Below are 21,592 nucleotides of genomic sequence, written 5' to 3'. Positions count from 1 at the left end.
TTCAGTAATGTTCAGTTCATAGTTCAGAGTTAAATTTATGGTAGTAACACGTATCACTTCCATCTCTAAGCCACATTTTCTAACGTCCGCCAAACTGAACGATAAAACTATATTTCAGCGTATTTTGTTGTTTTATCTCAGATGTGCAATAAAAAGGCTAAAATTACACTGCAAGGTGTCCTAGGGTAAAAATTTGATGTATGAACACTGGGTTTATTATTTAGGAATGATAATGCAGGAAATGACACTTTTGGTCAGAGTATACTTCGACATATGATGATCAATACTCTGATTTTAAAATATATGCTAACATGGCCCTCTCTATATTTGTAAAGCAAAATTATTATTTTTTTGATTATGCTTATATATTATTCTTCTTGAGAGTAAATGATGGACGTGGTATAAATTTTTATACACATTGGAATATGGTTCTCAGGATTCGAATTATAATGTTGGTAATTAATAAAATGTCGAATTTTCTCAGTTGCCGAAAAAGCTGAAGCCAGAGATCTTTACCTTCAAAACGACCTTACTATTGTTACCTTGACTTTGATGGCCTATACCTTCCTTTCTCTCTCTCTCTCTCTCTCTCTCTCTCTCTCTCTCTCTCTCTCTCTCTCGAGCAATCCTTCATTTTGTTGCAGTGTATGAGCCTTATAGTTTTTAGCAATGATTATTGTTATCTCCAATGAGAGCGGTCATATGGCGATATATTGAAACAAAGGTTGCTGAAGATTGCAAACAAAACTGTTGAGACAGTTACAGATGATCAGTTTTGCGCTTTCGAAAAAATAATAGCCTAATTTACTTCGCATTCACTTAGCACTTATTTTGCTGTATATCAGTACACAAGGAAAGTATGCAAGTGATGATATATAAAAATGATAGGAACTACTGCAGGCAGAAGTTCATTATTATTATTATTATTATTATTGTAATACCAGGAAATTTTATCCCCACCGGTTGTTGGTATTGGTCAACTTACCCATTGATAATACAGGTGGTACATCGACTTAGTCTCCCCTCCTTGGTTAATAGAAAAAAAAAATCACTTCAATAAAACAAAAGGGGGAAGGGGGTGGCGTTTTGACTTGGTATGGTAGATGATAATTGTTTAAGAAAATTTTGGTAGCCTTTGTAGTTTTTGGCCGAGCCTAGATTTAGTCAGTACCACAGGTGGTCGTCGTTCCCTCAGCGAAGGAATCTTGAATTGGAAGGGGAGTGAATTAGGCATGAGGACTTAATTCCCTTGATTAGGTACACCAAGAAAGAAAATGACATATACTTTACTCTACTTTAATAAGTTTTATGCTAGTTTTCAAAAGACATTTTTAATTACATGACCCTTTGTCATATGAAAGAAGATTGTACATTAAAACAATGGTTTGGGTGATCATTCCTCCAACATTGTCACCAGGCGAAAACAATTTGGTACATACAAGCGATTTTAGAGGTCATTGTACCTTACTTTCTTTTTGCTAGTTATTCTTGGGCTCGACAATAGCCTCAAGACAGGGACCTTTTTACGAGCTTGGGTTGTCTTTTCGGGCTGGCATAGCCTCGAACCAATAAAAATAATTACTCGTGTTCTATTTCGTCCGAATAGTATACTCTCATCATGTAATTCTCTATAATCCACAAACACTATCAATTCAGAATTATTAATAGTTCATAATCGTCATTACTACATAATCACCAAAAAATGCATAATCACTCGGGCTTGTTTAGCCTCGAGGTACAATTCAAAATTTACATTATTGCTCACAACCACTAAGTTCCCTTCCACGCTGCTAATTTTCTAACATTAATTTAAGAGAAGGAAAATGGTTAATGGATTTGAATCACGCCTTTCCGTTACCAGATCACATCACTTTTAAATTTCTATTCCTTATCTACAAAAAAAGTTCACTTGATAGATCAATGATACCATTTCTATTACATTTGGTTTATAAAATAATTCATAGGTAGTGTAATGTGTGTATGTAAGAGTCTATGGACAATACCACAGGAAGGCCTCGTGCTCACTCTGACGTCGCCGGTGTCTGGGGACTGAACCAACGTCCATCATACACGACGTCTGGGCCTCAAGTCTACGTTAAGCTTTCAACAATATTACTTCATATGGTCCATGCCAAGTAAGGATTAAACAAAGAAAAAGGGGGGGGGGAAAGAAGAAATGTGGACAGCTCACCTGAACCAACGTCCATTTACACGACGTCTGGGCCTCAAGTGCGGCTTCCTGGGTACTCCAGAGACGCCACTGCTAGGTCAAATGAGGTGGTGTTTTTGAAATATGGTGGGTTTCAATTCTCTTCACAATTTATTTAGCAGTGTACCCATGACGCCAGGACTTTTGACTGAACTGGGGAAAATTTGGGATTCAATCCTTACTTAATTTAGATACTGATTTTACCACTATCCCACCTTGAATTTTGGGGCAGCTTATGCCATCTAGTGACGGCTAAGGTAAGCGGGACTATTAAATCCTCACAAATGACATTATATAGGCCTATTTGACTGTTAATCTTACATATTCGGGTTCTAGCAGCTTCATTAGTAAGCATTTCACAACTAGGATACGGAAAGAATTGTATACTCATCATTACTCTGTTTAAGGTTTAAACTCGGCGTCCAACAACGACGCACAAAGAAGGGGAAAAGCTGCGGGCATCTGTTATTCATTACTCGACAGACGAAGGAATTCCCATAGCTCAACATCCACAATTACATCACCCAATGCATACAGTAGATACAGAGATTCATTCATTCATTCATTGCCAGACGCCATGTATCCCAGACGGGGTGGCCAATGGCTTAGAGTTAATTGTTTTACAGGGAGGGGCACTAATCCTCCACCAACCCCACTTGACACGTAAGGATGCCAACAGCATCTGGTGTTCCCAGGCGGTCACCCATCTAGGTACTAACCAGACCCAACGTTGCTTAACTTCGCTGATCGGACGGGAAGCGGCGTACTCAACGCAGTATGGCCGTTAAATAAAGTTAACCCTACATTAATCATTAACATATGAATTACTACTTAGGATAGGAATTTATAGACTATTATTCAGGTTACACCCTATCTAATTTGAAATTTACAGTACTTCTAAACACATACATGAATATTAAATTTGTGGCACTACATGGCTCCCACGTTCGGAAAACAAATTTTACCCAAGTCAATCTTCTACGTCATGTGCATGGATGGAATGTTGATACTCTGATAACTGCTATGAACACTTTGATTGGAATACTTTTCCCCACAATCCGTGGCACCCATCGGTCCACATTAAACACCTGATGCATACCTCGGAAGGTCGCTTACTTACTTCATTAGGAGGTATGATCACTCCTTACACGGGATGTTATGAGGGAATTTATGCCCCAGTCAGCCTCAGGTTTTGGAGGATAGCTTGTCGCTCACCTGAGCTCGACAGGGTCTCTTGAGAGTGAGATCACCACGGGAGGTGCTTCCTTCCACTCTTCCATTCGCAATCACATTCACTCTGTCCTTTTGTTTCCAGCTTTCCACCCGCAAGAGGTGAGTGCTCATTCTGTCCTGAAGATTCCACTACCTCACAAACCGTGCTAACTGTAAGGTGAGGGGATTAATTACTCCCCTCAAAGTAAGGCACTTCCCGGTTCCAACAAGAACTCTTCTCTCTTTTCCTTTTTACACCCTCTCCTCGGGGATGAGTCCACCCGGAACATAACTTTAAGCATTTATGTTTCACAACATTCGTCTCATGCACTTATCTACTTTTCTAACTAACACTCCTCTATGAGCCTCCGAGGGGCATTCCTCGCTCGCGGTGGTAATTGCTCATCTTCGGGCTTCGGGGTGAGCTCCTGTTGCAATGGTTCTAAGAGCCATTCTTCGGTACCGTAATATGGTTTTGCCTTTTCAGCAGCCCTTTGTATTTTTTTTTCCACTAAATACATTTTCAATGATATAAACACTTCCATCTAGCAGCACTTCGATCACTTTATACGGGCTGTCCCATTTGGCATTCAGTTTCCTACAGATACCCGGCTGTATGGTCTCTTTCTTCGCCCACACCAAGCTATTGACTCCAACCTTCTGTGCTCTCCTCCGCCTGTTGGCCACCTCCCGGTATCGCCTAGTCATTTTTTGGTTGGTACCTTTGATGAGCGTGTGTGCTATCGACAGGTCGTCCTCCTTTGCATCCACGGAAGGTAATAAGGTACCAATGAGGCGAGGGGGATGGCGTGAGAAGAAGGCATAATAGGGCTGTCGTCCCGTGCTCGAGTGCACCGCTTGATTTATGACGGTTTGGCATGATTGGAGCAGCTGAGGCCAACGCAAGGGGTGTCCGTTGCAGAGAGATGCTAGGATGCTTTTCATAGTCCTATGCATCCTTTCAGTGGTGGAATTTCCCTGGGGATGATAAGGGGTGATGTAGAACAAGTCCACCTGGTTCCTATGGCAGAATTTCTTGAACTCTCCACTCGTGAACTCTCCTCCGTTGTCCAGCACGATTCCTCGTGGCGTCCCAAAGTCGGTGAAGTATTGCCCAAGACAGTGTATGATGTGTTGTGTATGTTTATCTCTGAGTGGGTAATATTTCACAAACCTACTGTAATGATCTATCACAGTAAGGACATAGTGGTAGCCCTGAGCTCCAGCAACCATATCAGTCAAGTCGATCCCGATACGTTCCAATGGTTTACTTACAGGCGGGAAACCTTTCCAAGGTTGCTACAGCCCAGTTTCACCTTTGAATCTTTGACAAGTGGGACACTGTTTCACATATTCACATACATCTACCTTTAGATTTGGCCAGTAGAATAGTTCTTCGGCTTTCTTAATGGATTTTTTCTGACCTAGATGCCCTGAGATTTCATGAGCGTGTTTTATAGCTTCTTTAGTGATTGACTTAGGAATCACCAAACAATATTGGATGCTACCATCATTTGTTTCACAAGCAAAATATAATAGTTCGTCAATCAATGCGAACTGGCTCAACATAGCTTTCGGTAGTCTTTTAGCAGGGAGGTTCTCACTACGCAAGTACTTAGCTAACTCATCCCACATGGGTTCTTCTTGCTGCTTCTCTCATTTCGTTTCGACTAAATCCAAGCCAGTTGGTTTCTGACTGGTGGAATATCACTCTGACAGGTCTAGAAAGTTGATCGGCAACTACATTATATTTACCCTTGACGTATTGCACGTTGTAGTCGTACTCACGCATCTCGAGAATCCATCGGTTCATTCGTGGGGATTTGGTTTTTCGCTTAAAAATGCTGATAAACAGTTGATGGTCTGTCAAGATAGTAAAGTGGGAACCCCACAAGTAATGGTGAAAGTTGCGGCATGTGAGAACGACTGCCAATGCTTCTTTGTCAGTTGCAGAATTTTTTCTCTCGCAAGGATTGAGCTTTTTGGAAAAGTAACCAATAGGCAAGTTGGAGTTGTCTGGTTGTATCTGGCTCAGTATGCCACCAATATGGGTGTTGCTCGCGTCGGTGGTTACAATGAATGGTCAAGTCACATTGGCTCTTACCAATACTGGCGCATTCACTAAGCTCGACTTCAATTGATCAAACGCGGATTGACACTCATCTGACCATTCGAACGCTACTCCAGATCATGTCAAGTTACTAAGGGGAGCTGCTATTTTTGCGAACGAAGGTATGTGCTTTCGGTAGAACCTGCACATCCCAAGGAATCTCCGGACTTCTTTTACCTTCGTGGGTCTTTTCATTTTGTTGATCGCCTCTATATTTTTTGGATCTGGCGTACTCCCGACCGCTGAGATTTTATGGTCAAGAAAGGTTACTTCTTTTAACCCAAAAGTACATTTGCTTAAATTTAGCTTGGCCCCATTCTGTGTGTGTAAAGTGAATGATTGCTGTAAGCGACTCAACAACATGGGGAAGTCATCAGCCTAAATTATCAAAGCGTCCAAATAATTTTTTACCCAGCCTTGCTTCAACAATGGAGTAAGAATGTCCTGCATTCGTCGGGAAAATATGGCTGGTGAACATTTTAGTCCGAATGGTAAGCGCCTAAAACTGTAAAGTGTGACCCCATCACTGAATGTGGTTAAATCACGACTTTCCTTGTTCAGCATGATTTGAAAATATGCCTCACGCATATCAAGAGTCACATAGTAATTATGACCTGCGGCCTGCTCGACTAATTCTTCCAGTCTGGGCAGTGGACAGATATCCGTGGCTAGATGTTGATTCACGTGGCGATAATCTAAACACATGCGCTTGCTGCCATCCAGCTTGTTAACTAATAAGATAGGAGATAACCAGGCAGCTGTTGATCTTTCAATAATTTTTCTCTCTTCCATGTCTTGCAACATTTCAGCAATCACCTGTTTAGCTTGTTCAGGGTATCGATAGATCGGTCCACGGCTGGGCTGTGAATCTGCTACTTTAATGTGAACGGGGGGGACCGCTGATGGTTCCTAGTTGTCTTTTTTCCAAAATGAAGAGGGGATCGTGTTGCAGAATTACGTTAGCTAATTCTTCTTGTTGAGCTAAAGCTAAGTGAGGCCATGTCTGTTCGTCAATTAGCTTTCGGAGTCGTTGAACACGAGTTCCGCTTTCATCAGTTTGATCACTGGTAGGAATCAGGTCATTATGAATTTTGGTAACTGAGCTGACTGTACTTACAGGAGGGTCGTCAATAATTTCATAGGAGCCTAGAATGGTACCTATCCGATACAGTTTATCTTGTTTGGCTCTATTTTTGAGGGGTAAATAGACTAGGCCCTCTGAATTCACTTGTTATATGTAAGGGTGACTATTATGACTGGAACGCGCTTGTGGATAAAACAGTAAAGTGGTTTTAGGTTCCTCACTCACTGGCACGGCAATGAATTTGGTTTGATATGGGGTGAGTCTCTCTACTGATACGAGATTAATTTGCTTCAACTGTTGAGGGTTCCTGACGGCTCTGATAGGTGTGGCCTGGACTCGCTCAACTTTTCCTTTCCGCCGCGGAACATAGTTTATGACGTACGGGGCTCCTCCCCACATCAGTGCTCATTGCGCACCATTCCAGATCAACGGAGATTGTCCGAGGACATCACATCCCAACAACATTTCAGTAGTCAAGTAGGCGTTCGGGACGACTGGACACCACTGTTGATGAACTTTCTCATCTCCCACTCTGATATCTACTTTGACCATACCCAGGATACGGAGTGGCGCTCCTGTGACTCCCTGTAATCTCGGTGGATTTCTCCTCATGTTTATTTCTGTTCCTAACCGCTTCACGGTGGCCTCTTTAAGGTATATCCACTCCCTGTATCAACTACAGTTTCCACTATACTCCCTGTATCAACTACAGTTTCCACTATCTTGTTAGTCACGCTGACACTTACTGTGGGCGATGTTATACCTGCGGTTAGTCAAATAGACTGATGGGGGAACTTTGTTTGAGTGGCGGTCTGCCTCGCATTTGGACTGAGTGGTTGAAATCTGTTATTGCTCCATTTCGCTGTGCTGTGGTTTATGTGACCTGGGGAATCATTACTGCCTCTACGACATCCCAACCTACGGCAATCAAAACAGTGACCTGGTGGTGGTTTGGCCCAACATTCTTGCAACGTGTGTGAACTCTTCAGACAATGACTACAGTATTTTTGCCTCGGTGTTACAGGAGATTGTTTTTGACTGAGTTGTTCTAAATTTGTTTTCAAATCCCTTAATTGAGCTCTCAATTCAGTCACTTCCTTGTCTGACTCGGGTTGACAGTTATCATGGGATGGTCTTGGTGGAGTATCAACTACATTTGTATTTGAGGGATCTTCACTTTTATTGTCTCTATCCGGCATTGCATTAACTCTGGTGATGTACCTGTCTTCGAGAAGCTGCCTTTCAATCCTGTCAATGAATTTACGGAGTGGATATCCGTCATCAAGGTAACCTTCCAATTTTTCCCTAGACTCGAGCGGAAGACCATACTACAGTTTCTTCTTGATCCGTTTATCTCGCGAGGGAAACTTTTCTTTTGGAAACTTTGTTTCAAGAGCCGCATGCTTACATATGAACCTATGTACAAACGCCTGGGGTGATTCTTCCCAGTCATAGGTCATGCTCTCTAGCTCTTGCCAAGCTCGATCTACACTCAGCTCGATGGCAAACTCCGCACTCAAGAGTTTTTTTAGCTCGGGCCATGACAGTGCAAAATGCTTCTTTTGATAATTATGAATAAAAGTGGCCAATTCGGAACCCATTCGACTTTTGGCAACCTGGATTCTGGTTGCGTTACTGGTATGAGTTTGTTCCACCGCTTCACAAAACATTTCGAGGCGAGATGTAGCTTCTATCCCTTGAAGTTGATTTAATTCCAAAATTGGGATATCGCACGGTTTTGTGAGAAAGTGATGTGAATTCATAATGTGTGAACAAGGGGTCGAGTGTGAAAGCAGCGTTCTGTTAGTAGTACCGAACTGTTCCTCCGCCTCATCCAATTGAATGGTTACATGATCTCTCCCCACTTGTGACAGACGATCAGCTTCCGGCTGCGACTGAGCAAACAACTGTCCATACAGAGACATGGTGACCTTAATTTACTATTCTTGCTCACACAAAAAAAAAGGAAATTAAATTTTGAAATGTTGTCTCTCTTTACCTTTGACATTCTCACTCTCTTGGCTATTCACTTCCCTTAACTTTCTCACCAACGCCACTAATGTGGGAACAATGAATATCCCACCACTATTGCCACCAGTGTAATACCAGGAAATTTTATCCCCACCGGTTGTTGGTACTGGTCAACTTACCCATTGATAATACAGGTGATACTCGACTTAGTCTCCCCTCCTTGGTTAATAAAAAAAAAAAAAAAAATCACTTCAATAAAACAAAAGGGGGAAGGGGGTGGCGTTTTGACTTGGTATGGTAGATGATAATTGTTTAAAAAAATTTTGGTAGCATTTGTAGTTTTTGGTCGAGCCTAGATTTAGTCAGGACCACAGGTGGTCGTCGTTCCCTCAGCGAAGGAATCTTGAATTGGAAGGGGAGTGAATTAGGCATGAGGACTTAATTCCCTTGATTAGGTACACCAAGAAAGAAAATGACATATACTTTAATAAGTTTTATGCTGGTTTTCAAAAGACATTTTTAATTACATGACCCTTTGTCATATGAAAGAAGATTGTACATTAAAACGATGGTTTGGTGATCATTCCTCCAACATTGTCACCAGGCGAAAACAATTTGGTACATACAAGCGATTTCTGAGGTCATTATATCTTACTTTCTTTTTGCCAGATATTCTTGGGCTCGACAATAGCCTCAGGACAGGGACCTTTTTACGAGCTTGGGTTGTCTTTTCGGGCTGGCATAGCCTCGAACCAATAAAAATAATTACTCGTGTTCTATTTCGTCCGAATAGTATACTCTCATCATGTAATTCTCTTTAATCCACAAACACTATCAATTCAGAATTATTAATAGTTCATAATCGTCATTACTACATAATCACCAAAAAATGCATAATCACTCGGGCTTGTTTAGCCTCGAGGAACAATTTTAAAAAAAATGGCATAATCACCAAGAATACATAATCACTCGGGCTTGTTTAGCCCCGAGGTACAATTCAAAATTTACATTATTGCCCACAACCACTAAGCTCCCTTCCACGCTCCTAATTTTCTAACATTAATTTAAGAGAAAGAAAACGGTTAATGGATTTGAATTACGCCTTTCCGTTACCAGATCACATCACTTTTAAATTTCTATTCCTTATCTACAAAAAAAGTTCACTTCATAGATCAATGATACCATTTCAATTACATTTGGTTTATAAAATAATTCATGGGCAGTGTAATGTGTGTATGTAAAAGTCTATGGACATTACCACGGGAAGGCCTCGCTCACTCCGACGTCGCCGGTGTCTGGGGACTGAACCAACGTCCATCATACACGACGTCTGGGCCTCATGTCTATGTTAAGTTTTCAACAATATTACTTCATATGGTCCATGCCAAGTAAGGATTAAACAAAGAAAAAGGGGGGGGAAAGGAGAAATGTGGACAGCTCACCTGAACCAACGTCCATTATGCAAGACGTCTGGGCCTCAAGTGCGGCTTACTGGGTACTCCAGAGATGCCACTGCTAGGTCAAATGAGGTGGTGTTTTAGAAATATGGTGGGTTTCAATTCTCTTCACAATTTATTTAGCAGTGTACACATGACGCCAGGACTTTTGATTGAATTGGGGAAAATTTGGGATTCAATCCTTACTTAATTTAGATACTGATTTTACCATTATACCGCCTTGAATTTTGGGGCAGCTTATGCCATCTAGTGACGGCTAAGGTAAGCGGGACTATTAAATCCTCACAAATGACATTATTTAGGCCTTTTTGACTGTTAATCTTACATATTCGGGTTCTAGCAGCTTCATTAGTAAGCATTTCACAACTAGGATATGGAAAGAATTGTATACTCATCATTACACTGTTTAAGGTTTAAACTCGGTGCCCAACAATGATGCACAAAGAAGGGGAAAAGCTGCGTGCATCTGTTATTCATTACTCGACCAGACGGAGGAATTCCCATAGCTCAGTATCCACAATTACATCACCCAGTGCATAGATACAGAGATGCATACATATAAAAATAAAGTTAACCCTACATTAATCATTAACATATGAATTACTACTTAGGATAGGAATTTATAGACTAGTATTCAGGTTACACCCTATCTGATTTAAAATTTACAGTACTTCTAAACACATACATGAATATTAAATTTGTGGCATTACATTATTATTATTATTATTATTATTATTATTATCATTATCATTATTATTATTGGTATCATTACTGGAAGGAGGTGGAAGGAAACACGGGACTCCTTGCTCAGACGCTGTCTGGTACGGAGCTCTGGCCACTCTCTCTCTCTCAGACTGGACTTAGTCTCATTTACTGAGGTTGATTTTTGCCAGTTTTTCCTTGTTTTCGGCTCTTTTGGACTTAGTCTCCAGCACAGAGAGTGAATTTCTTTCTCTTTCTGTGCTTTGGCTCTGACTCTGTCTCTGACAGACAGCCACTGCTTGACTGTGAGAGTGTTTGTGTAGTGTGTTTGTGTGTGTGTTTGTGTGTGTGTGTGTGTGTGTGTTTTTTTTGGCTTGCCGTTAGTGTCCCCTCACTGTAGTACGACGCCGAACCCTGAAGGGGTGCCGTTAGGGCACTTCCATGAAGGGGGGCCATTAGGGCCTGGTTAAAGGAGGCAGTGAGGGCGGCTCTTATAGATTAGGGAAGTCCCGAAAGGGGCAGTGGCGGGGCCTCCCACGTCGCCCTTTAGAGGGCGGGGAGCATAGGTTGCCCGTCACTGTAGGGAACTAGGCCATTTTTTCGGTTTATTGTTTTCCGGTTTTCAGAGTGAGTGTTGGTGTACCTGTCTGGGTGTCTGTGTGAGTGACGTCTGTGTGTGTTTGTGTGTCTGTCCCTCGGGGACATGGGAAGGACGCAGATCCCCCGGCCCATGGGCCCAGCCCGTCAAACCCCTTCCCAGCAGAGGACGCCTCGCCCTGCTACCCTGCCAGGCGCGAAGCAGGAGCGGCGTCTCTCAGATGCTAGCTCCCACTTGTCGACGTCTGGCGACGCCTCCGGCTCCCGTCCTTCTCCTAGGCTTAAGGGGACTGTTACCCGCGCGCGGCATGTCGCCTCAGGCCCCCCTTCCACTTCGGCACGTGCAACCAAGGTTGCACGTGTGCATGAGGCGATGGAGGACGATGCTTCGGCTCCTCCTCCTGTTCCCAGAGCTAAGGCACAGACCTCTGGTGCCACCCATCAAGCTGCCTCTCCCTCTGAGTGCCCGTGCAATCAGGCATCAACCTCTGCCAAGGTGTCACCACCTACTACCTCGGCTGCACACGATGTAGCCCGTGCTGCAATTGCACCAGCTGCTGTTGCCTCTCCTGCTGGAGCTGCCCCTTCTGCTACACCCGTCAACTCTCCTGATGCTGACTGTTTTATCCCTGTGACATGAAGAACACGACGAGCGCCACAGAGAAACGCTCACGCTCCTGCATACAGGACTTTGGTGCCACGGCAGCATCCCTCTGCAACTCGCCCCTCAGTCTCAGTTGCGCCTCTTCCTCCTCCTCGCTCGTCCTTTCCGGCCTTTCGCGTTCCTCTCCAGGAGGGATACGAGACCAGCTACGATGCGGTAGCGGCGTTGGAGAACCACCTGCCAGGCCTCGTGGCCGCGAATCGCTACGGCCAAGACAACAGCTGCATGCTGATCCCCACCGAGGAGGAGTCATACCTTCGGCTGAAGGCAGTGGCAGAGGAGGAATCACCCATTATAAAGATAGTGGAGCTGTCTCCAGGAGGACAGACTGTCAAGGCAACAGTCATGGGATATCCCCGGCTTATGCCGGTGGATATCCTCTTACGGCACCCTCTTGTCGAGGCAGCAGAGCGCTGCCAGACTCAGAGGACACGGGAGGAGACACTGCAGGTCTTTATGACCCTCCGTGGGCCTCTAGTGCCGTCCCTCAACCTGGGCAATTGGGGCACTTTTCATCTCCGCCCCTTCACGCCAGAACCGCTGCACTGCTACCGGTGTCAACGCTTCGGGCATCATCATGCCACCTGCAACCGCCCCATCATCTGCGATATGTGCAGTGAAGCGCACGACACAGACCAATGCCTAAAACGGTTCAAGGCGAAAGAACCGGTCGCTGCCAAGTGCCCCAACTGCTCAGGGAAACATCATGCCTGGCACCGTAATTGCCCTGCGAGACTTCACCGCGTGGAACAGGGTCAGGAGAGACAGGTTGCATTCGTGCAAGAACAACAGGCCGCCAGTGCAACTCCAGCTCCTCCCGGCACTTTCATATGGGGACAACAACGCCGCCCTCTTGCTCCGCGCCCACCAGCCTTCCGCGATCAAGACTTTCCTCCCTTGCCCTCAGCTTTCACGGTGAGCCAGACCACTGCAGAGGTTCACTACCCGCCGCAGTCCAGCCTCCCATCGCCACCCAGCCCGACGCTCAGTCCACCACCTACGGCTTTGCCACCAAAACCCAGCTCAGTGCCCAGCCCACCCACTGCCCCTGCTCAACTTGTCATAACTTTCTCACAGGAGGACATAAGAGATCTGGGATCTCAAATCGCCATGGCTGTTGCCAAAGCAGTGTCCCTAAAGCTGGGGATCACCATAAAGGCGGCTGCGATCAGCTCTGCTGCAGATCGCATAATAGACGAGGCAATCTCCAGGAAGCTGGAAGACCTCGGTGCCAAGCCTGCCCCTCGCCACCAGGCTCCCTCTTCAAGGGGGAAACGGGCTTCCCCACGCAAGTCAGCCTGCTCCTTCAAGCGGTCCAAGCCCCGCAGTTCAGCCGCTCTATCTGCAGCCCCTCACCAGACCCGACCTTGCCCCCTTCAAAGAGACGAGTCTCCACCCTCGGGGGAGACAACTATGGACATAGCCTCAACCCAGATGTCGGAGGCAGGTCGTCTCTGTCCCTTCCCAGACGGCAGGATGACTCCTCCCTTAGACTCCTCCAGTGGAACTGTTTAGGAGCACGGCACAAGCTCCCACTCTTGCAGGAGGCGGCCGAGAGGGATCGCCCCCATGTCATCTTACTGCAGGAGACCCTGCTCCCAGACAGTGCCACATTTCGTCTCCTGGGTTACACCACCCATCTCCTCCCGTACGTTCATGGCGTCACACGGGGGTGTGCCGTTCTGGTTCGGGACCACATCGCGTGCACGGATTGTGAACCCCCTCCTTTCTGTGGACCTGATGTGGAGGTTCAAGGTGTGGTTCTCTATCTGGCTACGTCGCCCCTTACGGTATATAATGTCTACCAGAGCCAGAGGGGCATCCTGGAGTTGGGAGATCCGTTCTCCCAGGCTGCCGGGGGAGCCGTATACATAGGGGGCGACTTTAACGCCCACCACGCCTTTCTTTCTTCGCCTCTTCAGTCCAATGAAGCAGGACGGCACATCTCTTTGGTTCTGGAGGAGATGGGTGGTGTCTTCCTATTAAATGACGTGGCAGAACCCACCCATATTGGGGGAGGTCGCCTCAATCTCTCCCTTGTGTCAGCACCACTAGCGGCCTTGACGTCGTGGTCACTCCACCCTCACCTTGCGAGTGATCACTTTGCCCTCATGGTTGACCTGCCACTCGCTCCCTTCCTGCCACCCTACCTCCACCACCACGGTGGGACCTACACTGGGTGGACTGGATGGCCTTTGCCCGTGCTCTCACAATGGCCTTTGAGACATCCCCTCCTGCCTCAGACCTCGAGAGCAGAGCAGATCAGGTAGCAAGTACTTTTGCACAAGCTGCCTCTCTTGCTATCCCGTTGCGGCAGCACTCGACAAGGTGCTACCGAGACGGCTAGTTCTACTGCAACAGGGTCAAGGAACTGAACCGGAGGCTCAATGCGGCGCGCAAGCAGTACTGACGGCGCCGTACATCTCCACACCGCCTGTACCTGGTTACCGTTACACGGCATGTGACTTCCGAGAAGCGCCGCCTTAGGGAGGAGGCGTGGATCAGATGGTGTCATACCCTAGACTCTCACTCCACTCTCCGTGAGATGTGGAGGAGAATCAGATCCGTCTCTGATCCACGCCCTCCTCGCCCTCCCTCCCATCCTGACCCTGCCGCTGAGGCCAGCTGTCTTGCTCAGCACTTCACCAACCGCTCTGCGTCTTCCAATCTCCCGCAGTCTGTCAGAGCCCTGCAGGCGCAGCTGTCCCCCTCTCGTGTTGTAGCTATCCAGGCAGCTAATAGGCCTGACCCTGGTGATTGTCCAATCACCAGTGGGGAGCTTCAGAAAGCTCTGCAATGCAGGGAGGACACTGCGCCGGGGCTTGACGGGCTCACATACTCTGTTCTATCACACGCTGGAGATTGTGGTAGCAAGCGACTGCTTGATCTGCTTAACCTCTCGTGGTCTGAGGGGCGTCTGCCGAGGTCGTGGAAGGCGGCTGTCATTCACCCAATTCCGAAGCCTCGTGATCCTGCTGCCATGCGCCCCATCTCCCTTCTCAGCTGTGTTGCCAAGACAGCTGAGAGGGTTGTGCGGGCTCGTCTTGCTTGGCGGCTGGGACCACTGCACCCAAGGATTTACGCTTACCATCCTGGCAGGAGTACCACTCATTGCCTCGCGTCACTCCTTGGGGAGCTGAGGGGAGGAAAGGGAATGGCTGTCTTCCTCGACCTTGAAAAGGCATTTGAACAGGCAAACCCCACTGTTATACTTGCGGCTCTTGCAGCAAGGGGTGTAGGAGGCAGGCTCCTATCTTGGATCAAAGATTTTTTCCATGATCAATCTGCGGGGGTCAGTTTTCAGGGGCATCTCTCAGCTTTTCGTCTCCATCCCAATGGCACCCCTCAGGGAAGCGTCTTAAGCCCTCTCCTTTTTAACATCTCAATGGAGGGGCTTTTAACCGTCGATTATAGGCCAGGCATCTCTCCCCTCTGCTATGCAGATGATTTGGCCCTGGTCTTCACACGCCGAGATTGCTTCTCCCAGGCGTACTCTGCCCTGTCTCGACTCCATGCCAAATGCAACGAGCTTGGATTGAAAATCAATCTGGAAAAAACAAAGTGTCTGCCATTCGGCCTCCGTCCCCCAGACTTTCCACTGCTTCTCGGGGGTCACCAGCTTACTCTTGTCACCACACACCAGTATCTGGGGGTCTGGTTTGACCAGGGCCTAACGTTTGCAAGCCACGTCAGATACCTGCGGGAACGTGCTTCCACCTGCCTCACTGCTCTCTGGTACCTTTCCAAAAGGAGCTTGGGGGCATCGTTTTCTGTCCTCCGCACGTTTTACATTCACTCCATACGATCCCTGGTGGACTACGGAGCAATCTGTATAACTGGTCTCTCCCCACCTATCTCCAAGTCCTTGGAAGTTCTACAGAACAATGCTCTACGTATCATGCTCGGAGCTCCACCTTGGACCCGTCTAGTGAATTTGCGTTTGGAGAGTGGGCTGCCATCACTGACGCACCACACTGGGTTACATACAGCAACAATCACACTCCAGCTGGTGCAGCGCCGGCCTGATCTACCTGTCTCAACCCTGCTCAAACGACTTTTGGGCCGTCCACCTGAGGCGCTCCCTCAACGTGACTGGGCCCGAACCACAGCTGCCACCATTCACAATTTGGGAGCTGCTCCAAGCTTGTGCCAAGACCCTGATTCTCCTTTCCCTGGCTTTGAAGATCCACCACCTTGGACTCCACTCTCTTTCCAGATCCTCAGTCCATCGGAGGCCAAACCTCGCTCTTCTATTCCTGCCATGATTCGTCAGAATGGTCTTAGTTGGGTGGCTGCTTTAGACTCCCTGGGTTCGGCCACCTACTTTACTGACAGCTCTGTTTCTCCTGATGGCTCTGCTGGATCTGCTTTTGTCGTGGGGAATTTGGTTGAATCATGGCGCCTCTCCCCAGGAGTGTCTGCCTTCCAGGCAGAGCTTGCAGCCATTTTGGGTGCATTGCGCCATGCTCATCACCACCATTATAGACATGTTATTATCCATACGGACTGTCTTTCCTCCCTTCAACGGCTACGCTCTTTCTCCCTCCATGATAATGTGTTCCTCCTAACAGCAATTTACACGGTTGCAACTCTTCTTGTCCAAAGGGGAGCCACTATCATACTTCACTGGCTCCCAGGTCATGTCAGGATTACTGGCAATGAAAGAGCTGATGACGCGGCACGTGCTGCCTGCTCTCATCCAGAGATAACATTCCCCCTCCGTCCCAGCCCCTGATACATTCTTGGAGCTCTAAAGGCAACCATAGGCAGGCTGTCCCAGGAGGAACACCAACTCTGCATCTTGGGGGGCTCTAGCTCTGCAGATTGGTATGCCACTGCTACTTCATACTCGCCCCTCCTGCCTCCTAAGGGCCTGCCTAATTATTTAGTAGTGAGAATACGGAGATTGCGCCTGGGGTTCCCCTGCTTCAAGCAGATTGCTGGTACAGAGCCTGATCTGTGTCCTCATTGCTTGGCCAGGTCTGATGTGCCTCTCGTACATTACCTCCTTCACTGCCCCGCTACATCTCTGCTAAGGTCTTGCCCCGATGCGGGCTATGCCCGATCGGGCGATGAATTTAGGGATGCTGCTGGCATTGTTGCCAGGGCACCTTTTAACGTTTTACTTAACATGGTTAGGGACTACCCTCCACGGGCTCTTTGTTTGCCCATGTCCCAGTTCAACTGGGACGAATATCCCCCCCCCCAAAAAAAAAAGGAAACACGGGTGAAATAGAGGTAAGTTTTATTCCCGACTAAATTCGCCTGTGGTTTCTTCAGGGGTACTAAAAAACATCACAACCAATAAAATCAATAACAAGAGGACAGGAGACATGGTATGGTCAATAACAGCAGCTCCGGTGGTTGCCTCGTGGAGAGAATGGCTGCCTTAATGATACCGAATGGGGGAATCATCCTCTGCCAGCTGTCAGACTATGCCGTCCTGTATCCTAGGATAGGATACAGGACGGAATACTGTAGTCTGACAGCCGGCAGAGGCCGATTCCGCATCACCTGCATATAAGCTCAGCCAGTCCATAAAATTTTCAGTACCCATGAAGAAGCCACAGACGAAACTGGTCGGGAATAAAACTCACCTCCATTTCACCCGTGTTTCCTTCCACCTCCTTCCCACACTTATCGTCATGTCTCTAATTTATTATTATTATTATTATTATTATTATTATTTGTAACCGAAACATCATCAGTTCATCTGTCTGCTGATATTGTTAAGAAGCAAGATTTGCCATTTAGGTAGCCGAGATTATTCTTGACGTTTCCTGATGTTTACGGTAGCTAGCTCCGGTATGAGTCATTTGCCAGTTTGCCTGCTGTTTGTGAGCATTGTTATTTCGTAAGTTGTACATTAATTTTTGTGCTCCTTTTCTTCGTAATGTTTTATTTAAGTGATTGCTTGCTAAATTATGTAATTTAAGTTTGTATGGTAAATTATTCAGAGTGTTATGTAATGTAAGACAACTCTGGCATGTTCTGATATCTCCGAGTTGGCAACTGTTGTTCTCGTTGAATGTAGAAGTTTCTCTTATAATGCAAGCTTATACAAAGGTGGGGTAGAGACTATTTTAACCCGCCCCATCCCAACCACTTTTCCACCACTGACTCCCCCCAATCCCGACCATTTTAGGAAAAATTTTTTTTTGGCTCAAATCTTCGCTTTTGGTGAGAAACATTGAAAATTCATAGAGAAATCGCTCACCTGAGGTTTAAAATACTCATTACAGGTAGGAGTGCCTCCTTACCTTATTGAGTTTTCTATCAGGCTGGCAGCAAAGAAAACTAGTTCTATGGAAGGATAACTATTTCACCCCACTCATAAACAGTATTTATTTATTTACTTGGTACGAATTTATATGTAGTACAAGAGTATATTGGTTTTCAAGCAGTAATATAGGCATTATAAGCATTGTTTCACTCACTAATACCTGACATTTTTTTGCCACATTACCTGATCATCATTTCTAATTGTTTCTTACTCTAATGCTATGTAAAGTTTGTCCTCCACATTGTCATTGATTGGGGAATCACTCTGGCCCTGAATTTCATACCGTGGCATGACATGGCTATACTGGCCAGGTCACTGGTAACAGGTGAATTGCTGAGACAATGGCATGCAGGGGGGGGGAGGAGGTCATGCTGGGTAAGGCATTGTCCCTGCCTGGCATCTTGTTGAGGAAGGTGTCACGTGTATACATACCAAAAATGACTCGCGAAAATTGAAAATTGTGCAAATTAGGGACCTTGCAATTTTTTTCGCGTTTATGTACGTCGACGGGATTGGCAGTGACAAAACGTGTGGACGTTAAAGAACGTCGACGGGACGCCGTGGGTTAAGTTCAGTCAGCTTTCAGTTGAGTTTGAGTGTTGGTGCAGTGTCATTGTGTATAGTGAAGTGTTGTCAAGCATTAAGTGTAATAACAGTAAAGTGTTGTCAAGCATTAAGTGTAACAGCAGTTAGTAAAATTTGTATAGCTCCAGTGCTTGTGAGAACAGTGAAGTGAAGTTGGAAAACATTAAGTGAAATTACTTGGAAAATAGAGACAGTGAACTTTAAGGAGCCAGTGTTTATTTTCATCTCTGACGATCTTGTGTGCGGTACACCGAAAGGCTGACCATAAAGAAGAACAACTCACTGAGCAACATCCTTCCTATACTGAACTACTGCTGTTGCAGCCTGTGGCAGTGTGGGACGAGGATGTAACACTGGTGTCAGGAGTGTGGATCATTTCAGTGCTGCAATGAGTCTAACCTTCGACATGGAAGCAGAAGGTGTGAAGACGAGGTCTCGAACTGGGCAGGAGGAGGAAATTTCCCTGGTGACAATCATGAAGCTAATACAGGCACAGAGTGAAGAACAAAAAGAACAATTACAGGCACAAAAGAAAGAACTTGAAGAACAGTTACAAACACAAAGTGTACAACTACAAGCACTGAATGAAGGTCAAAAAGAACTCATAGAACTAGTACAGGCATGAGGTGTACTATTGAAGGCAAATAGGGAACAGTTAGAGGGACAACATGAGGAACAAAAAGAACGATATGAACAAATTCAAGAGGCACTACAGGAGCAACAGTGGGAAGTACAACTGAGGGTGCAAGGACACCTAGATGCATTCATGGAGGAAATGAAGGAAGAACAGCAACAGCTTAAGGAGGAAGTAGATGCCAAGCTAGAGCAGCAGAAGTATGAGGTATGCAATAATGTGATGGAGTGTAAACAACATGTAGACAATCAGCTAAAGATTAATGAGGGAATAGTGACAGAGTGCAGACAGCATGTGGACAACCAGCTGAAAATTAGTGAGGGAATTGTGATGAAGTGTAGACAGCATGTAGATAGCCAGCTGAAGCATCTAGTTGACCATGTGAAGATAATCAGTGAGAAAATTGAGGATGTAGGGAATTATTGCACTGCTGAGCCTCAGCCTGGTGTCCAGGGAGCATATGAAAAGAATGGACAGTATATGGTGAATCTTGACGGAGGCCAAGCATCTAAAGATAGCATTATAGGGTTGAATAATCAGAATGTAGGAGATCTGAGGCGCCGAGTTCATTACCGGGCTAAGCGCCAAAAGTACAAAATGCCAGAAAATGCGTTTAAAGTCTGGCAACTTCAAAACTTTGATATCTCAGTAATTGCTTGTGTTATTTTGATGTGTGTGTTTTTTTAAATGTAGCTTATGGTATTTTCTTTATTGCAATAACCTCTGTTTTGCTCTATCTGTCATTAATCATGATGATATCGTGTGAACAAGTAAAATTTTGCCCCCCACTGCTGGACCGATCGGCCAAGAAAATATTTTTATCCTATTAATAACTACAGAAATACATCATAAGATGTCAATAATATATTAACATATTGTCCCAGGAGTGTCATACTGTTGATAAAATCAAAGTTCTATGACATAAGTATTATTATTTTCACAATAATAGCAGCTGAAAGGTCGGAAACTTTATGCGTGTTTTTCTCGGAGTTTTTAACCACCAATAAACACGAACCACATCACAAACATGAAGAAAACGTAATAAATTATTATATTGCTGATAATAATATAAAAGTTAGACAGCATTCAATGTATGAGAACATTATTAGAAAACCCCTGTAACCTGAATGATAAAAAAATGAACCCGTAACCTGAATAAAAAAAAAAAAAACTGCCACGAGTACCAGTAACTTCACAAACACCATGGCAATAATAATAACAGTAATAATGATTAAAAAATATAATAATAATAATAATAATGAGAAAGCAGCAAGTTACTATGCACTACTGCTGCTGGTGGAAGTAGTGTCAGGTGTCAGCTTATTGGCTAGCTGCAGTGCAACCTGACTACCTGATTGGCCAGCTTCAAGGGGGGTAAGGAAAGGGGCTGGGATATAGCCTGGTAATGCTCTCACATTCGCTTCAACACAACGGGGAGTCAACATAAGGAACATAGGAAAGGCTGAACTGATAAGAAAAGCGACCATACAGCTGGCAGAATTCTGGACCCAGTTACCCGCCTTGAGTACTAGTGCAGAACCAGATTGGTTTTATTGCTGCATGGTGCGACGGCGCAACACACATGTCTATTTAACCAGGATTTTGACCCCTTTGTAGGTTGTTTCTTAGCACTTTTTTACTTCCAACTTATAGAGGGATGGTTTAGCTACTTGGTGCATGTAGGTGCTAGGCGGCCATTTTGGCACTTAGCCTGGTAATGAATGCAGCACCTCATTTAAGTCCTGGACCTACTTATGATGCCCCAGTTGTTAGGCCCCAAGCCAGTGAAGTGCATGGTTATAATGGGAGTCCAATTAAAAAAACACCTCAAGAATCTTGGGAAGCTTACTGTGCACAGTTTGAGTTACTTGTGGATCACAATGGCTGGGATGATAGGCAGAGGGCAGTGCAGCTTGTTACTAGCCTCAAGGGTGCTGTAATGAAAATTCAGGGCCAGATGTCAGTAGAGGAGAGGATGTAGACGGAGGATGCAGATTTGCAACCAATGCTACAATGGCTGCAGCAGAGTACAGTGTGAACATCTTGGTAAGAAGTTTCCAGGTTAAGCCCTATGACCAAGAGCT

General features: G+C 45.6%; 1 non-coding gene across 1 annotated transcript; it reads right to left on the bottom strand.

The window, feature by feature from the left end:
- Nucleotides 1-2,879: 2,879 nt before the first annotated feature.
- Nucleotides 2,880-2,998, bottom strand: LOC145399938 (5S ribosomal RNA). The gene has a single exon (XR_013897384.1). It is a non-coding gene; the product is annotated as a 5S ribosomal RNA (ribosomal RNA).
- Nucleotides 2,999-21,592: the final 18,594 nt, after the last annotated feature.

Source organism: Coenobita brevimanus, chromosome 50, assembly GCF_032717465.1.
Source record: "Coenobita brevimanus isolate Jiangsu-jjx chromosome 50, ASM3271746v2, whole genome shotgun sequence".
NCBI classification, from domain to species: Eukaryota; Metazoa; Arthropoda; class Malacostraca; order Decapoda; family Coenobitidae; genus Coenobita; species Coenobita brevimanus.
This window is presented reverse-complemented; position numbering and strand designations above follow the sequence as displayed.